The 20,023-nt window shown below is 39.7% G+C and overlaps 2 protein-coding genes and 1 pseudogene across 5 annotated transcripts in view; 2 read left to right on the top strand and 1 right to left on the bottom strand.

Moving 5' to 3' along the window:
• The window catches only part of LOC101592993, a 34,027-nt pseudogene extending 21,526 nt beyond the window's left edge, over positions 1-12,501 (top strand).
• Positions 1-12,765, bottom strand: part of Kiaa0825 (KIAA0825 ortholog) — a 61,676-nt gene extending 48,911 nt beyond the window's left edge. The window contains exon 1 of the mRNA XM_004625436.2: positions 12,686-12,765. The gene's annotated coding sequence lies outside the window, so the exon portion shown is untranslated. The remainder of the gene's footprint in view (positions 1-12,685) is intronic.
• Positions 12,766-12,864: 99 nt separating this feature from the next.
• Positions 12,865-20,023, top strand: part of Slf1 (SMC5-SMC6 complex localization factor 1) — a 75,788-nt gene continuing 68,629 nt past the window's right edge. For 2 of the 4 annotated variants that reach the window (XM_023708510.1, XM_004625482.2), the window contains exon 1: positions 12,865-12,961. The gene's annotated coding sequence lies outside the window, so the exon portion shown is untranslated. Of the gene's footprint in view, positions 12,962-17,659; positions 17,726-18,602; positions 18,675-20,023 lie in introns of those variants that run through there. The other 2 variants (XM_023708509.1, XM_023708506.1) reach the window with 2 other exon arrangements.

Below are 20,023 nucleotides of genomic sequence, written 5' to 3'. Positions count from 1 at the left end.
AAGAGGAGTGCTACAAATTCAAAGCCAGCATGGGCTACAAAGTGAGCTCAAGGACAGCTTGAACTGCAAAGGGAAACCTTGTCTCAAAAAAACAAAAAAAAAGAAAAAAAAAAGTCCCAATAATTAAAGATGAGGGGCCAGGAAAATAGTTCAGGGTCCTGACAGGTTCAATCCCAGGTACTGAAGAAAAAAAAAAAAAAAAAAGAATTAAAGATGATCACGTGTAAAGAACAATAAATGAAAAATAGAGACTTTTCAATAAAGAAGCAGAAAAAAAAATTAATTCCCAAAGTAAACTGTAGGAAAAGAAAAAATTCCCTATAGGACCTTGACTGTATACAAAAGAGGACGGAAGAAAAACTTACTAATTTAAAGTGGATGAGTATGTTACCCATAATGAAAACCATAACAAAACGTATAATAGGATAAGATGATAGAGATAAAGGAATAAAAGAATATTTGAAAAAAATGAGACCAACTACACCAATCTTGATGATAAACATTAATCTACATATTGAAGAAGCTTAAGAGAGATAAATACAAAGAGACCCACATCTAGATATAACTAAACTACAGAAAGATGAAGTCTTAAAACCAGCCACAAAAGAACACCTTCTCACAGACAGGCTTATATCAATGTGAATAACAGCTAAGGTGAAGATCAAAACGGCAAATCCTAATGTCTCAATTGCAATGTTCTAAGAAACAACGGTAGCCAGAAATCAGTGGAAAAAGAATTTCAAAGTGCTTCAAGAAAAACTGCCAACCAAATATCCTACATCGACAACTGTCCTTAACTAAAGTCAAAATAAAGCCATTCCCTTCAAAACAAGATGAAATAAAGATTGAGAATTTGTTGCTACTGTTTTACAAGTTTAAGATAGAATTAGAATCCATGTACACTAAAAATATTCGTTCAAGATAAAAGTAAGTCAAGGAAAAACAAAGGAACAGAAAGGACAGGAATATAATAAAATGGAAAATATAAACTCAATCACATCAGTAAGTACATTAAAAGTGAGACATCTACATACCGAATTCAAAAGGCAAAATTGTCATGCTAAAAATGATGCAACCATACATTCTCTATAAAAGTTACATTTGCATTCAAAGACAGAAGAAAGGTTAAAGTAAAACAATGAAAAAATATTCCATGCAAACAATAATTATAATAGAGCTGGGGTTGCCATATTAATATTGAACAAAATGAGTTTATGAAATAGTATTACAACTAGATGTGCTGGTACATGCCTGAAATCTCAGCAGTGGGGTTGATGAAATAGAAAGACTACCATGAGTTCAAAACCAGAGCTTACAAGGCACACAATTGGCCTTCTAGGAAATATGTATGTTGTCAGATGGAAAGGATCCTAATATCTCAAAATTTTTCTGAGATTGATGATAATATTAATAAATAGTTTTTAAAAATATTACATAACATACATGTACAATATACTAAGATGTATCAAGATTTAAAAGATCAGCATGTTATACCCTGACAAAATTGACTCCATTTTGTTGCCCTTCTAACCTCGCCGAGTTCCTGTTCTGTATGCGCCTACCCCCCAACTCCTCACCCCTGTGACCCAAGTCTTTATGACATTTGTACTCCAAACTTTCTTATCTTAATGAACTCGTGTGACTGCCAACTCAGCACCCCTACCCAACAGGACCATCCCATGAACTAAAGACTCGCTGTACCCCATGACTGCCAACTCAGCACCCCACCCAATAGGTCCACCCAATGAACGAATGACCCTGACACTTCTTCTTCTCCACCCCTTCCCTATTTTTGCGGTTTTCAAGCTTAAATACTGATCCTTGTCAATGCTCGGCACGCACTTAGGCACCTTGTGCCGTGTGTTGCCGCTGGGTACCAGCTAAAATAAAGCGCTTCTTTTAAATTTTTGGACTTGCCTCATTGTTACTTGATTTTTGAGCTACAACACAGCATATGTCAATGAATCATTTCTTATTACTCTCCAAAAGGTCAGTAATGGAATCACATATTTGTCAAAGATACATTTAGAGTACAAGGCAGACCAAAGGATTCCAAACTAACAAAGTAGGTCTGGCAAGATAGCTCAGTGGACTAAAGCGCCTCCTTAGGAAAGAGCAGGGACTGCATTTTGGTGCACCAGCCCCACCCCCAAAATGGGCTCAGCCAGCCAGAATCCAGGTGTAGTGGAGTACACCTGTAATCCCAGCACAGGGGAGGCTGAAAGCAGGAGGATCACGAGTCCAAGCTGTGTAGTGAGACCCTGTGACAACCAAATACATAAAAAAAATAAAAGTATCAAAGTAGAGAAAGTAAAGAGATGTGGTTTCATATCCTACACTGCAGTGAAACTTTAGGCAACTGCCACTTTTTAAATTTTAATACAGGATCAAAGAACATCATCCACAATTACCTAAAAAGGCCATTAAAATACTTTTCTTATTCTACTGTACCTAAATGTAAGGTTTAATTTTGTTTACTTCAATCAAAACAACAGATGACAATACATTGAATGCAAATGAGATCTGGAACTCAGCTCACTTCCATTATGCCAGACATTTGAAAAAAAAAAAAAAAAAAAAAAAAAAAAAAAAAAAAAAAAAAAAATATATATATATATATATATATATAATTATGGTTTGTGTCTAGTTGTCCCCCCAGAGCCTCATGCAATCAGTGAGGCACAGTTCTAGAGTTTGTGATTAATTCATGATCTAAGGCTGGGATTATGGGTGTGAGTACTGCTGGGATTATGGGTGTTAGTGCTACGCCCAGCCTGGGGTAGATAGCCTGAATATAAGATGAGACACAGAGAGACAGAATGGCTCTCTGTAGCCATTGTTGCGGCTACTCCTCCCTTTCACTCTATTTTGCTGTTTTCCGCCACCATGAACTGCTGCCCTCTGCCATGTGCCAGTCTGCCCTAGAGCCAGCTGAGTATGGACTAAAACCTCCACAAACTGTGAGCTAAGTAAACCTTTCCTTTCCTTCCTTCATTTTGGGTATTGGGTTCTTTGTCCCATTAGTGATATCACTATTTCAGTAAAATTTTTGTTTTAGAAAATACTTATGTTTTTAAACTCTGTTTACATGACTATGTAATGGTTTTCTGTTGAAACAAATTTTAAACACTTAATTTTAATTTATAATACAATAAATGCAGGTAGAAACATTTGTATAAATAAAAACTCTTTGAGGTACTCTGTAATTTTTAAGAGAATAAAGGCATCCTGAAACCAAATCTTGAGAATTATTCAGTTAGATAAACAAGAAGACCAAGAAAGAGACAAGTGAAACGAGTTAGAAAAATGAGTAGAGGCAGCCCTTAAGGATGCCAAGCTAAAGACAGCAACTCAGAACAACCAGCCCTGCAAGTGGCAGAGCCCAGACTCACTCACTCACTCTCGAGAAATTACATTGTTCCTGGGCATTTCTGAGGGCAAGTATGAATATATGCTAGGGATAGAGAAATTTTCATATTTAAAAATGTAAAGAAATGCATTCTCAAGTGATTGTACACAAAGCTTGAGTTTTTGAAAGTGAAAAAAAAAAAAATCAGTAGGTTGAAGTTTTATAAAGTAAGGAAATGTGGTATAAAGGTACATGCCTGTAATCCCAACACCAGGGAAGCAGAGACAAGCAGGCTACAGTGAGTTTGATGCCAGCCTGATACTTCAAGGCCAGGCTAAAATGCACAGCAAGCCTATCTTCAAGAAGTCAGAGAAAAAGAGACAGAGACAGAGACAGACAGACAGACAGACAGACAGACAGACAGACAGACAGAGAGAGAGAGAATGGGTAAAGAATATCATGGCACAACGAAGTATGAAGTAATATTCAACTATAGTCCTCAGTTTAGGTGGACTGCAGACTCCCACTACCATACTAGCTGAGGCTGCTGAGGATATAAAATAAGTTCAGGTGGGGTAACCCAGCCACTCAGCACTAGGACAGCAGCAGCTGCCCAGCTCCCCGCCACCCAAAGGCCAGTCAGGAACCTCTGACAATCTTTTCAGGAAAACTTCTCGAACAATAAAGAAGTGATGGAGAAGAACTAGCACACCGACCAACTGGGATGCTCTAGAGAGCACACAGAAAGCCCTTCAGAGAAACGTGATATGAAGGAGACGGCCCTAAATTTAGATTCTGAATATCTCACTTCTCGTTCAAGTTGTGTGTCCTGAGTTACCTGTACAAACATTCTTGGTCTTCATTTTCTCCTGTAAGATAAAGAAGCTTATCTAAGTCCCTTAATTTCATTTAAGGAACTGTGATTCTCAGTTAGAAATAACATTTTTTAAATTTTAATTAATTAACTTAGTACCAGGGATTGAACTCAGGACTTTGTGCTTGCCAGGCAAGCACTTAAAAAAATAACATTTTATACACTTACCTAAAACAAAAAGGATAGCTATTACTCACCAAATTGATCAGTCATAATTTGCCATGAAAAGTAATACATTGCTAGGTCTTTTATCATTTTTATTATAAACAAAAAAGGGTGTAACTTATAATAGTTAAATCTTGGAAGCAGCGTATATATTCATCAACAGATGAATAAGTAAAAGGAAATGTGGTATTTATACATACAAGAGTCCCACTCTGCTGTAAAGGATAAATTTGAGTCATTTGTAGGAAAATGAATGTCCCTTGGGACCATGACAAGTGAAATAAATCAGACACACAAGCTTACATACTGTATTACTTCTCAATTCAAAGAATAAATAATTTTAGAAAACAAAAGACAAAAGGAACGGGAGATTTGCAAATGGGGAGAGATAGAGTCAGGGGGTGGAAGACAGGAAGGGGAATTTAAAGAAATTAAGGTATGTTAATTAAGTACATGTACCAACTCCTTAAAATTAGGCATTCTAAACATGTACTCATAAAAATGGTAAAAAAAAAAAAAAAAAGAAGTGTGAACGCTTTGTAAAACTAGTAATTTTGACCCGTTTAGACACAGAGTCATTTTTGATAAGCAAATGGATACTAATATTTTACTTCATATTTAAATTGTGAATATTAGCATTATTCAGGTATTTGAAATTGATGTTTTGTTCTGTTTTGTTTTATTTTTGGCAGAACTGGGTGTTGAACTCAGGCTTTTGCACTTGCCAGGCAAGTGCTTATTCTACTGAGCCATCTCCCCAGCCTTTGAGATTAATGTTTTATGTTTGGGCTAAATTCCAAAAATTAAGTAGCACTTTGTGTTTAACTCCTAACATCAAAATCAATTATTGTGCAATTTTAACTTTTAAAAAAAGCTTTTATTTAATTCCTATTTAAAACATACCTTCTGATTCCTTAACTCTTCTTCTAATAATATTGTATTCTAAAGTACAAGAAGTTAGTTTAAAAATATGTGCCTCAGAGCCAGCAAGATAGCTTAGTGGACTAAGCCCCTGCTTAGAAAAGCACAGGCACTGGGTTTGATTCCCCCACACATGTGCTGGGCCCACCTCCCCGGGCACACCGAGCGGACCACCAAAACCCAGCACAGTTGTACACGCCTGTAATCCCTGTGCTGGGGAGGGGCAGGCAGGAGGTTCGCCGAGTCGGAGCTGCATAGTAAGACCCTGTACCAAATACACACACACACACACACACACACACACACACACACACACAAAACAAAAACCAAAAACCAAACACATGCCTCAGCAGGGGATGGTGGTGCACACCTGTAGTCCTAACACTCAGGAAGCTAAGGTAGTACTGCCATGAGTTCAAGGCAATCCTGAACTACACACCAAGACCCTGTCTCGAAACAAAAACAAAGCACCATATGCCTCTGACGCTGATATAATGTGTGGCTGCGGGGATTCTACTTTTCATAAGGAGAGGAGCTGGCTACAGGCAGTAAAATTCCAGGTGATATTCAAGCACACTTGGAAATTTCTGCACATAACCACTGTTGACTATTTTTACAAACAACTAGTATCAAACACTGTGGTGACATAAGATTTCTCTGACAACTTTGGTTCAAACTTTCACCATCACCATAGTTGAACATTTCTTTAGACAGGGAGGGCATCAGTCCAACATAACTCCACTCTCTCATTACTCTGCTCTTTCCTCTCTCCTTTTCTTCATAGGTGTGAGGCCTGAGGGTACTTCCCTCCTACTTCTGCTCCTTCTCTTCCATCCTTAGTTTTTCTAAAAGTGTTTTCCACATAAAATCCTTCTTAGCATCTGTTTCTAAGGGAATTTGAACAACCAAGAACTGATGGCACCAGCCACCATATTAAACTTTTATTGGAAGACATTATTCCCATTTTATAAACAAAGAAACATAGCAAAAAAGAAGCTTTCTTTTTTTTTTATTTTTCCATAATTTTATTGAGAAACAAATAGCAATGAGACAGTTTCAAATCAAACTGGTAGGACAGTTTCAATAATTTACACATTGCATACTCTCTTCCTAGTGGTTATTTTTTTGTACAAGATTCAGACATGATATCCTATTTACAAACACTAAAAGAAGCTTTCTAGCTACCATACAACTAGTTAGAGTCAAGATTCGAATCTAAGTCCATTGACTTCAGAGTTACAGCCAAAGGCTTTATTTTAAAACAAGAACTATATTTAAAAAAGAAAGGAAAATAGCTCCTGAATAAACATTCCTGACATGTATGCATACTTTCACATATCACCACATTTAATGCTAGTGAACCTGTAGAAATTTTCACTTTAAGAATTTAGTAACTTCTTTAAAATCATAATTATTTAAATTCCTAAGCTCGAGCTCATACCCACTCCCCCCAGCCCCAGAATTCAGTTACCTACAATATACTATATTGCCAAATTTATCAAAATGACAACTCCTAGTGATCCTCTTGTTCTCAGCCTCCCCAGTGCTGGGATTACAGGTGTGTACCACACCTAGACTCTGTGGCTGGCTCAGCACAGCAGGGACAGGGTTGGCAAGGCATGTGATTCCAGGGATCAAACAAGGTCCCTGATTTAGTCTGCTGAGCTATCTCGCTGGTCCAAAATGACAGTTTTCTTTCCAGCTTCTATTAGTGTTTATCAGATCATTTTATATGAGGTAGATGTTTCCAGAGACGCACTGAAGTTTGTTCTTGGCCTCCATATCGGGACAAAATCTGTATTTGGCTTTGTTGACTTTTAGGAAGTAAATATAATAAAATGGCTATGTCAATATAACGCGTGAAATCTGACGCATGATCAGCGAGTGCTGAGGTGCTGAAGGCAGGATGCCTGTGTGGTCCCAGCAAAGATGGAAGGCTGGCACTCTGAACTTGCCCACCTCACTACCAAGTGCAGTGTGCTGACGGACTGCTTTCTCTCAGCCCACTGATGTGCATAAGAGGTTAAGAGAAGCTAGGCTAAAAGTGAGCATTTCAGGATGGCTGTCCCTCTTGTACATACCAGGGAAAGCTGACTACACATTCCAAGGTCTTGTTTGATTCACCTTTTTTTTTTATTCAATTCTCTCTTAAAAACACAGTAATTTGCCAAGATCTTACACATTTGAACATAGAGCCACACACATTCACCCACACAGAGGGGGATGACATGAGAGACACTTATCTAGAGCCAATGTCTGATGAAGGCATTTCATACTTTAAACAATTTAGAAGAAACTGGCCATACTGGATGCCTCTGGAAAGAAAGCAGTATTGCCTGGGCTGGCTTGTGGACTATGAATGTTTTGCTATGTATACAAATACCCAAAGTGGAGGATAAGTTAGGCTGAATTACACTCTGGCTACATTATACTCTGGCTTCCTACCTAGGTGCCCGGCATGCCTATCACTCTACAGGAAAGGATGCCTTCCAGAAGGGGTAGCCATTTCCAAATTCATATAAGGTGCTGTTTGAACTTCTTACATTTAAGAAGACAAAAGGGGACAGGGTACTATGTACCCCTTCATATCTTCTGAATTTTCTATCAGTTTTAACTATGCTTGTCCAAGATAAATAATTTGTCAATGCATATGAAAAGAAGTGCATGTATATGATCCATAGATTCTCATTTCTCCTATAACTTGTAACACAGATATATGTCAAACTATTTTGTAACAGCTCTTCTTATACCATTATTAAGCCTCACGATGTCAGTTGGAAAGTTATAATACACTTATAAAACTAAATGCTATGTAAGTTCTGAAAACATTTTGTAGAAGCAACTTGATCACTATGGGAAGATTCAGGGCACAACACATGGGCAAAAAGCAGGTCACAAGATCACAGGTAAGGTATTTGAATATCTTTACTTAAAAAGACACACACAAGTCATAAGAATGCAGAGAAATATGCTGAATATTCTTGAGTGGTGAGACTATGGCAATTTTTAAATTTCATTTTCTTTTCCGATTACTTGTATACTCTTAACATGTATGCGACAAATGGGTATTTTTCCAAAACAAAGAAAAATTCCAATTCCACCTCCACCCTATCCTGTTTATTAGGAAAGCCTAACATCTTCAACACATTCACAGTATTACTTACAGTTTATCTTCCCTTAGCTTTATTATTAGCTTTCCCCGTGTGACATATCCAGGGACAAGGTGACTAATTCCCTTACACCCTGCTGCAATCTTCACACTCCTTGAAGTTTATTTCCACTTCCTGATCTGCCCTCCCAAGGGAAAACTTCTCTGTATCCCTTTACGTCTTGCAATCAACGATGTTTGTAAATTGCCCCTTAAATAATTAATTATTTGTGTATATAACTTTATCTCTTATTAGATTATAAATGAAAAGATTCTTTACCCTTGTTTAATTCATGAAGTAGCTTTATATCCACAGATCTTTTGTTCTCACACGACTGAGGAAGCAAGTGTATTGACTTTATGGCAACTGTGTTAGGCAACATGTTTGGGCTTTGCATAAATCAACTCACTTAAGACTCAAAGCAGTCCTGTGTATGTATTTTACCTATGAAAATACAATCTCAACAAGGTTCTGTGATTTGTCAGTGTCAGATGCTGGTAAAAGTAAAGCATGAGATTGGGTAAAACTCTGATCTGTTCTTTCCACTACAAAAACATAAAACTGTGCAATGACCAATGAAGAAGACACAAACACAGAAAGTTCCACTTGAAGGCTTTCTAGCACACTCGGCCTACTACATAATACTTAGGAGAAAATGAAAAGCAGAGGATTTTAGAGATGGAAGGGACCTCATGGATGATGTAATCTAATCACTAACTCATAGAAGAGAAATACACTGCCTTTCACACACGTTGAGTAGTTGAACCGGGAATGAAACCCAACTGCAAGCAGGATAGTACTATGACTAAGTGAAGGCCTTCAGGGTCAGATGCAATAGTTCAAATCACAGCTTGGTTCCTAATGTCTGCGTATACTGGGCCAAATTAGAAAATTTAATAGTTTCCTTAGTCTTTTTAACTTTTAAAAAGAAGAAAATAATACCTCATAGAGCAGTAAGGACTACATATTATACTGCATACTAGAGATAAGCACTCAATAAATACTAGCTATGCTCTCATTTCCAGTCTTAATTCAGCCTTCTTGGTAGGATACCACCCGACTCTTATAGATGTATGTAGCACGGACTTTACACTGAAAGATCAATGTGAGTACTAACAGATAAGCATCCACCTACCTATGTGCCAAATCCTCTTAAAACAATACGTGAAAAGAAACATCTTGGTAGACAAGTAACACTTTTAAAATGAATATATATGCAATAAATGTTTATTGAGCTCCTACCATTTGGCTGTGCTGGCTGCTAAGAAAGACAGAATCTGGGGCTGGAGAGGTAGCTCAGTGGAATAAGTGCTTGCCTAGCAAGCACAAAGTCCTGAGATCAATCCCTGGAACCACCAAGGGAAAAAAAAAAAAAAGATATAATCTGAACCTTCATAAGCCCTGAAATTTGACAGGCAGCAAAATAACTTTGAGATTTTCCTATGGGATATGCAAAAGCAAGTACATAATTAAGTCAGTGGAATGTAATCAATACATGTCAGTATTTTAGATTAATTGTACATGTATAATTGTGCCTTTCTGGAGAACAAGATGTTCTTTAAGTTCCATGTCATTTTCAGTATTGGTTGCTTGGATTAGTTTAAGTAAACACACTAAAATTAGGCTGTTTCTAGTTCTGTACATAAGATGTTGTTGGACTGGGCAGCATTAATATGGCACTTTAAAATGTGTAACAATTATCATCTGCCTGCAAGGTACAGTAAGGCAGAACAGTTCTGCCAATAATCAGTAAATAAGTCCTTCTAAAACGCAAATGTGTTGGTTGGGGAGATAGCTCAGCGGTCTAAGCACCTGCCTGGCAAGCACAAGGTCCCAAGTTCGATCCCCAGCACCACATGCTGTGCCAAGCCTGGATACACTGTATGGCCCTGAAACCAGGCATAATGGCACATGCCTGTAATCCCAGTGTTGGGGAGGCTGAGCCAGGAGAATCACTACAAGTCTGAACTGCATAGCGAGACCTTGTATCAAGTCATTTTTTTTAAAGACAAAAAAAACCCCACATGAACTTGTGCTTATTCACTCTCCACAACACATATACTGAAATGTGTATGTGAAAAGCTGCTTTTGAAGATAGCTGACATTCCGGACTCTAAGAGTCACTAATAGATTGCTGGTCTCCATATTTCCTGCTTTCTAGCTTTACGCTCACGTGCAGTACAGGTACTTGAGGTAGTATGGCCAAAAGGAAATGAAGAAAAGAAATTACATTCTTCACATGGAAATATTTCCTGTGGTGACTGTTTTAATTACTTTTCTCGTTGCTGAGACAAAACACCAGACAAGCAGAATTAAAAGGGGAAAGGTTTATTTAGCCCACACTTTGTAGAGATTTTAGTCCATAATCGGCTGGCTCCAAAGCACATGGCAGAGGCAACCTTTCATGGTGGATGAAGACAGCAAAAGCGAGCAAGGGAAGGGAAAAGCCTCTTTCTGTCCCTTATATTGTAAGCAGACCGACCGTCATCCACCCCTAGCCCTCACACCTTTAGTCCCAGCACTGGACCATGAGTCAGTCACAAACTCCAGATTCACCCTCTGAAAAGCCCACTCCCTGATGACTACAGGAGGCCTTCGGGGTACATCTAAACACAAAACTTAAGTGATGAACATATTCCTTAAATTCCTTTACCTTCAAGTTTTTCTTTACACTAACTTCTAAATGTGACATACTATTTGTCCCATTTTGCTTGACAGAGAAAGGAATGATTCTATAAATTTTATTTATAAGATGATGTGTAGGAAGCTGGGGAGATGGCTCAGTGGAATAAGCACTTCCCTGGCAAGCGCAAGGGCCTGAGTTCAATCCCCAGTTCTGCCAAAAAAAGAAAAAAAAAAAAAATGATATGTAGGCTATTGTAAAAAGAGTGAATGGTTACATCAGGTAGACCGGATTCAAATCTGAATTATGCCTCTAATTTGCATAATGTGTGAGAAATTTCAACCTCTTTAAGTCTTAGTATAAGATAGCTGCAAAATATACAGTATTTTCTTTTTCAATCAAGAACTAAATAAAATGAAGAGTGTAAATGGCTGATAATAGATAATTGTGGTAAGTGCAAATGGTTGATTTCATTAATCTGACTGGAGAAAACAAGTCAAGAACACTGATTTAAAAAAAAAAAAAATCCCTGTCTCTTTAAATAGTTACTTTAAGAAATAACTTCAGCACTCTGAAAGAACTTTTAAATGGAGCAGTAAAGAAAAAAAATATATGATTAAAAATGGAAATATTTAGATACATTATAAAAGTTTGCTGAATTATTAACCAAGCAGGATGTTAGAAAGATCTGTGTGCTATGCTAAGTATAGTTGCATGACTCTCAGAAGGAGGTAAGAAACCTGCCTGATGCCTCAGGGGCCTTGAACTGAACCTGTAGCATTTTATGCTGGAAATTACCTAGAGCTCTTTTTTGGAATAAGCTCTTTTAAGAAAACCAATAGCTGCCTTTCATGCGGGGAATGTGGTTAATGAATGAAACACAGGTGGTGAGTGAGAACTACTTCCCAGGAGAAACTGCATCACCCAAGAACTAGGGAAGTCGCCAACGTTGCTACATCCCGTGTTTCAACTCTGAAGAAATGAGCCCGTTTTCTCGCCTCATCCCTTCGTCAGAAGCGATTTCTCTTTACAACTATTCTGGCTACCTTAAACCTCCAACCAAAATTGCGAAGCCTTCATTATTGAGAAACCTGGACCAAAACGCCAGTCGGCTCGCTTAATTCACACCGCGGCCGAAACGTCCAATCGACTGCAGCCAGGAGCCACCTCCGCACACCCGCCCAACTCCGGTAACAGGTCCTCTTCAGCCTCCCGCAGCCTCCCGGCAGCACTCGGGGAAAGGATGGGACAGCAACTCTGGAGACTCGAGGGTGGCCAAAGCTGCGAGCTCGGGGCCCTCGGGTCACTGGTCGAGAGGTTCCGCACAAGCCCAGGGGCGGTACGCGGTGTCTTCGGCCTCGCCCAGGTGCACTTGGGGACCCAACATCGAGTCCCTAGTCAGCGCAGACACCGCGCGTAGAGAAGCCGGTGGGCCCAGCCCCAGGAGGGTCCAGAGCCACTGGCCTGGGTGGGACCCCCGGTGCAACCCGCCTGCTTACCCTCGGGCGCGCCGAAATGCTGCCCAGAGCCCTACCTGGCCGGAAACCCCAGGCCCACGACGGAACCGAGACAGGCCCACGAGAGACCCCAGAAGACGCACTTACCTGCCTCCCTCCTCGGACGCAGGTCACCTGGAGCCCGGCCCGCAGGCCCAGAGGCTAGCCTTGCACCTTCTCGGGACTCCCTGGCGACGGCTCCAGAGCGTCACTGACAACCACCCGGAAGTGGAACGACTACTTCCGGGGCGGCCGAGCGCGCGGCGGGAAATTATTTCCCAGAGCCCGGATTAGTGAATCGGCGAGGGTTTCCGCGGCAGCTCGCTGCTGTCGCAGCTGCTGCCGCCAGCCCAGAAAAACAGCGGAGAGCCTTCGGCCGGGAAGGTAAAGACCTCGGCTCGGAAGACCGTACGGGGATCTTGTGCCACCGAAGTTTCTGCCGTCCCTGACTAGGAAGGGACGGGGGCGGGCGGCGGGGCCACCTGGTTGTCGCGTTTCTCAGGCCGCCTCCCTTCGCACTGTCCCGGATCGCCACGCTCGGAGCTGGGCCGTGGTCGCCGAGCTGGCGCAGAGCCGCTTCCTCGCTTCCGCCCCGCGGCGCCGCATCCCCGGCCCGCCCGGAGGGCGCCGGCGGCCCGCGTCCCTGGTTTCCATGGAGCCGGCGGGGAAGCCTCTCCCTCTTCCCGGAGTCCTGGCCGCTGTCCCGGAGTTGGCGGCGGGGAAACCCCAGGCCTGCCATACTGGGACGAAGAAAATCAGATAGTTATTTTTACTCCAGTAAAAAAATTTTGTTTAAAAAATGCCAGTGAACGTATCTCTAGGGCCACTGTCGGCCTTTAAATACAGCTGTGCACACATAAGTGTTCCCTAAGAGCAGAGGATGTGCTCCTGGGGATTAGATCTCTGCTGGCTGAAAGCTGGGGACAAATCTAAGTGCTTATCTTGGAGATTTATTTCACTTCCAAAGCCTCTAATGAATTATTGACACAAATTTATTCCCCTTAACTTTCCCATAGGCTCGATTTATTTATTGATTGATTTGACATATGATTGGCAGTCTTCTTAAAAAGTATTCCTGTTGACACATTGGGAACGAAAACTTACCCTGGACATATGTATGACTGACACTGCACCTTGTAGACCTTCTGGTTGATGTTAGTCTGTCGTGCCTCAGTTCCTAGAAATATGCTGATGTGCAAGATGTTCCTGCTCAGGGCAAGTCTGTCCAACCTTTACAGGTGTTCCATTCGTAGTTTGGCGTGGATTTGTACAGGGGAGGAAATTGGATTATGGCTAGGTCAAAGGTGTTCTTAGTTTTATGGAGCCAGTTTGTCCAGTCACTTGAATGTTTATGGACATTGGATTGTAGAGACAGCCTTCCGCAAACAACAACCAAAGTGCAACATTATCTGTAATGTGTCTCTTCTAGTTGTTTTTTTAACCTCATGGAAACTACATATTGTGAATGTCTTAGGTAGTGTTTTTACACCTTCTAAGGACACAGCACTGCTTAAAGTAAAACATCCCTGGAGTTTAATTCACTTAGCTTCTACTTTTTAGCAAAATAACTTCGAAATTGAAAACATACTGTTTTCCTATTTTTTCATATGGAAGAAAAAAAGCCCATGTGCATTACTCCAATAATTAATTGATCCCAAATCTGTTTGAAAGCAAAATACTATTAGCCTCTGTTTTCTATACAAAAAAGACACTCTTTAGACACTGATAGGTTTTTTTTTAAGAATTTATAATTTTTAAATGTTTCTAATTTTGCAGATCTCTATGTGTTTCACTCTTGTAGTGAGTTCTCTTCATGCAGTGTACTTTTTTCCTGTACTGCCTGGAAATAGATTGCTTTGACAGTGATAATATGGTTAAGCATATTAGACTAAATCCTGAAATTTAAGTCAGGTTGGTATTGTAGAAAAGGCATGTCATTTTTGCAGAAACGGCTTATCTTTGAATTTTAGTTTCACTGTTTTACTAGTTACATGTCCTTTAGTTAGTTTCTTGATGTTTATATTTACAACGTTGTCCTCTGTAAGAATAAATACCTCTAAACCGGGCATGGTGGAACATACCAAGACCCAGAAAATAAACAAATAGGTGGTTTTTGAAAACCTAATAAATATCAGTATATAAAAGGTGTAGATCACAGCAGCTCAGTGAAACTTTAATTTGACTTCTAAGAATTTAATAAGCCTTAGACTTGTGCTGTTAGGTAATCCAGAATTCCTAGGACACCAAAAGAGGTTTGGTTACTAATACAGTATCTACTCTTCATCCACTCTTTTTTCCCCTGCACCTGTTCATTCCTGTCTAGTTTGCTTCCTTAACAGTCTCTTCAACTGGGCATGGTGGCATGTAATCCCAGCACTTTAGAGGCTGAGGATCGCCACAAGTTCTAGGCCAGACTGAGCAACAAATTGCAAAGACCACCTAAGTAGAATTAAGTCAAAGGCAGATTTGACTTCTAGGCTGAGAGGGGCCACAAGTCCTAAAATCTACCTGGAGGTATAGTGTTCAGAAACAAACTACTCACCCAATATGAACTCTACGACAAGTTTCTACCTTTTGCAGTACGGTACTGGTTAAAACAGATCTAACACTGTGACCCCTTTTGATTTTAGCAGATGTTTGTTTACTTTTCCAGTTAAATATTGCAGATATACTGAAAATCTTTCCAGGTCTTAAATTCAAAACAACAGTATTGCTTGCATTGAAGTCTTGGTATATGCTTTTAACAGAAGAGGGGAGTTTTGGGAGATTTTCTTGTTGTAGCAGGTTTAAAAATCAGAACTGTCTGCTATAATAATGAAAAGTGAAATGCAGTGTAGTGGCCCACACTTGTAATCCCAGCACTGGATAAGCTGAAGCAGGAGGGTTGCTGTGAGTTAGAGGCCATTTTGGGCTATATAGTGAGTACAAGGCCAGCCTGAACTTCATAGTAAGACTATCTCAAACCCCCTTAACCCCCAAAACAGAGAAATGAGAGACCGCCCCAGTTTTCATCATGTTGTTTTAAAACTATGAAGAACCACTAAGTGGCTTTGGAGAATGATCATGGTATAATTTTCCATAAAATGTATAACCTGAGGGCTGGTGAGATGGCTCAGTGGTCTAAAGCACCTACTTAGAACAAGCTTGGCAAAGTACAGGGACCGCGGTTCAACCCCCCAGCACCACATGCCAGCCAGCCCCGCCCCCTGGTGGGCTGAGCTGGCCATACACACACACACACAAATAAATAAATAAATAAATAAATAAATAAATAAAAATTTATAACCTAGAACTATAATAATACATAAATTTTGTTGCATGTAAAACAGTGGCTGTAGTTCAGGGTTTGCAAGAACATTTTAATATAGGACACATAATTTGTAGGATTATTTTATAATATTCACCCAAAAAGTCAAAGGCAGAAGAGTGTGGGAGATCTGTTCATACTCTAGAGACCCAAAGAATCCAGCTTAGGGACTGGATCCCATGGCAGTGTCCTGCGTGAGTCCAGCTGAAGACTAGAGCCCACGACAATGTCTCAGGTAAATCTGTATTAAGGGTCCGCACTGGGAAGGCTCAAAGGTCAGTGGTAGAAGCTAGAAAGTCAGCACCAGATGACAAAGGACCTGTGCCAGCAGGCTGACAGATCTGCAGCCAGGAAGTGGTGCTCAAGGTAGGAACCAGAGCTCCCCTGAAAAGAACTGCCGTGCTTCTCAGCGACAGCAAGGATCTGAGCACCTCAGACAGTGAGAATGGCTGAGTTCATATCAGGAAACCAGCACACACAAGCTGCTCCTGGAGAATCAACCGCACAGCATCTTTCCTTCCACTTGTTTTATGCTGTTGGCAGCGACCCTTAGGTGGGCCTTGCACACCAAGCACCATGCTGATTCAGTTCAGCTAGGTGTTCAAGTTTATTGCCTTAATCAAGTGCAGTGGCCAATCCCCATGAGGGAAATTAGAGCTTTTAATATTTCTATAATTCATAGTATTTTTTAAACTTTTCTCATATATATATATACACACATATATATATTATACACAGGATCTCACTATGCAACTTGGACGTATATTGATCCTCCTGTCTCAGTCTCCCCAGCTCTGGTATTACAGGTGTGTGCCACCATGCCCAGTTGTAGTTGCAGAGCTGGCATGGCATGCGGTACCAGGGATCCGCCGCGGGTCCGCATTTGCCAGGCAGGCATTTAGACCACTGAGCTATCTCTCCAGCCCTGTATGTATTAATTGAAAGTGAAGGACAGCCAGGTGTGATGGTTTATGCCTGTATTCCCAGCAGTGTGCAAGACTGAGGCGGGAGTTCCAAGTTCTTGCTCAGTGCGGGCAGTGTGGCAATTTAGCAAGACCTTGTATCTAAAGTGAAGAAGGACTATGGGTGTAGCTTAGTCTGAAGGGCCCTGGCTCAATCTCCAGTGCTGTTGCCCCAAAAGAAAAAGAGGTTGGGGCTGGGGGGAGGCTGAACTGAATCAGCACGGTGCTGGGTGTGGAAGGCCTACCTAAGGGTTGTTGCTAATAGCATAAAAGAACTGGAAGGAAAGATGCTGTGCGGTTGATTCTCCAGAAGCTTGTCGTGTACTGGTTTCCTGATATGAACTCAGCTGTTCTCATTGTCAGCTGAAAAAAGAAGAAAATTAAGACAAAGAAGAGCTTAGTGTTCTGAAAGTTCCATTTTCTTAGACATCTCTAGGCATCCCTGCCTGTTTCCTACAGTGCTTTCCTCTGTCACCCAACTATAAAGCTCTTCTCTTCCCATTCCCAAGCAAGACTGTTGTATCCTTGCCTGTTTCCTTCCTCTGCTTTGCCCCAAGTTCCCTTTCAGTATATCCTAACTATGCTCATGCTCTCATATCTCATAGTCTTCCAGCGTGTCCAAGCTGTGTGTTATAAAGAATTCAGAGACCTTGTAAAGAAGTGTGTAGTACAAATACCCATAATTATGATAGTGTACACTTTAGTTTTATTTGCTTTTCTGGCTGGCACCAACTGTGAAGGAATCTCAGGCGTCAGGGCTAGGCCCATGTGGAGATTATTTTGGGAAAGTCCGTTCCACAGAGACAGCTGCATGCTCTGCATGAGAGCCAGCTCTGATCACAGTCACTATCCTTAGTTATGTGTGTTATGTAGTCGAAGGTAAGTACATTTTTAAAAATTATTATGAAGTTTAAAATATTACTGTACTAGGGCTTTCTAGGAATATTACACATCACTTTTAATATTTTTTAGCAATGAAGACATTTACCAGTCAAAAAGAGATGGTTTCTCTTTTGCATCCCCTTTTTTTTGTGTGTTCAGATGGTATTGTCTGTGTGGTTGCTTCAAAGATCCTGTCCCTCCAAATAAAGCCTAGAAAGTTCATATTCTTCCCACTGGTACAGTTGTGTTGTGATATATTTGCCTTCCTTTTTGTATTAGAACATTTCTAGAAATTAGCTCTGTCCTGGATGTCCTAGAACCTACATACAGCTTTTAAGGATTTTTAATTATCCAGGTTACTGATACATTGTAAGGGGATGTTTATAGTGTTGTCTTTGAGTTCATTGGTATGCCAAACAATTGTTTATTGTGCTCTTAACCTACAGGGTCAGGAACAACTATCAAATCAGTAATTTTATAAACAAATGTACTTACGTCTGTGTCTTTCCTGTATGGAATTATCAGTTGTCCCATGAAACTATATGGATTAGATTTGTGATCTGATGTGATGTTAAAAATATTCCTCATCATAATATAAACTCTGTTGCTTCAAATAGGTAATATTATTATAGAATGCTACTATGTTAGTTGAATAAAATTTGTTTTTTACAAAACTGCTATTTTTTGCCAACAACGGGATGCATAATTCTGTGAAAAGATAAGTAATAGTACTTTTTTTTTCCTGATAAACATGAATAAATGTCCTGTATTCTGATTTGTTTTGAAACTTACCCATATTTGCATAAATTTGGATCAGGACATCCTGTTTTTCTGAGTTGTGTTTCTCACTTCCCCTTCCTCAGCATTAGTTTCAGTTTCATATTTAAACAGTACAAAGAAAAGATAGTGCTTTAAAAAGGCTTTCCTGATTTCTGCTTTCTACAAGGTTGGTCTTATTTTCCATTTTATTGTGGGGTTTTGTGTTGACATGAATTACAGAGGGATTATTTCTGTGATAACTGCCATTATAAGGACAACATGGTTTAAGTTGAAAAGTGGCTAATATACTGATGCCAGTAAATTCCAATAATTTAATTATTATACAACAAATCAACATACATTAGCCAGGCCTGAAGGCACAGCCCTGTAATCCCAGCACTCAGGAGGCTGAGACAGGAGAATCACCGCAAGTTTTAGCCCAAACTGGCCACATACTGAATTCAAATCCAATCTGTAACACATATGAAGACCCTGTCTCAAAAAATGCTAAAATATTGCGTTGTTAGTAGTGAGCATTCAAATTTTAAGATAACTATTGCTAACTTGATCTGAAAAGAATACAGGATGATAGATTTTTTTTCCCTGTATTTCTGTACAAGATATAACTAATTCTTGGGAAGCATAATAATTTAAAGGACAAAGTTTCAGTAAAATATGTTGATAGTGACACAGCAGTTTTTTATTGCTTTCTCTATGTTTTGATTGCCTAACAGTAGTGTTTACTACATCAGTACTTTAGCCAGATGGGGAGAACTTTAGGTTTTTAAAGCTGCTCAAGCATTTCCTGAAACAATTTGCGACATGGTTTTCTGAACTGTCGCCTACATAAATAAAATACAAGGAGTAGGAAAGGCACACAGTGTTTGAAATTCTTGGTTTGTTCTGATAATAGTGGCCTTTGAGAACTATGAAAACAATTACTGCATAATACCAACATGGTATATACAGATGTACTGAACTTCTCCAGTGTTCCCAAAAGGACTTACCATTTTCTAAAGGGAATTTCCTAAAGAATTTGCTTATATAATCCTGTAGAATTGATGAAAGCTGTGTTTTCCTCTTGTTGGGGAGTGCTGTGTAATCCCTGTGACTTTATTGTTTATGTGTTCTGGATCAGAGGTATTATTAATTCTTTCAGTAGAGTATATTTTTTGTCGTTTTTTTTTTTTTGTTTTTTGTTTTTTTTAAAGTATTGCCAGTCTAAATTAATGGGTATTTTCACTTAATCTGTTAGGTAAGCCATGTAAATGATTAAAAAATTGATAAATTAATGTAGTGAGAAGTTAAATCTACTTATGATTCATTTACTAGTACTGTTTCACATAAATGATTCACTTCTTCATAAAACACCAAGTCTAATGTGTACACTGCATAATTTTCTACCAAGTAGATCAGATCCTTGTAGCTTTAAAAAAAAAAATTCATGGAAAGAACCTTATCTGTAAATAATTTTTATATTCTGTATTTGAGTTTAAAGATTTTAGAGGGTTAATATCATTACGCCATTTTGGTCCT

Source organism: Octodon degus, unplaced genomic scaffold (genome assembly GCF_000260255.1).
Source record: "Octodon degus isolate 3935 unplaced genomic scaffold, OctDeg1.0 scaffold00009, whole genome shotgun sequence".
Lineage (NCBI taxonomy): Eukaryota > Metazoa > Chordata > Mammalia > Rodentia > Octodontidae > Octodon > Octodon degus.
Note: the sequence above shows the minus strand (reverse complement) of the source record. Positions and strands in the feature narration are given on the sequence as shown.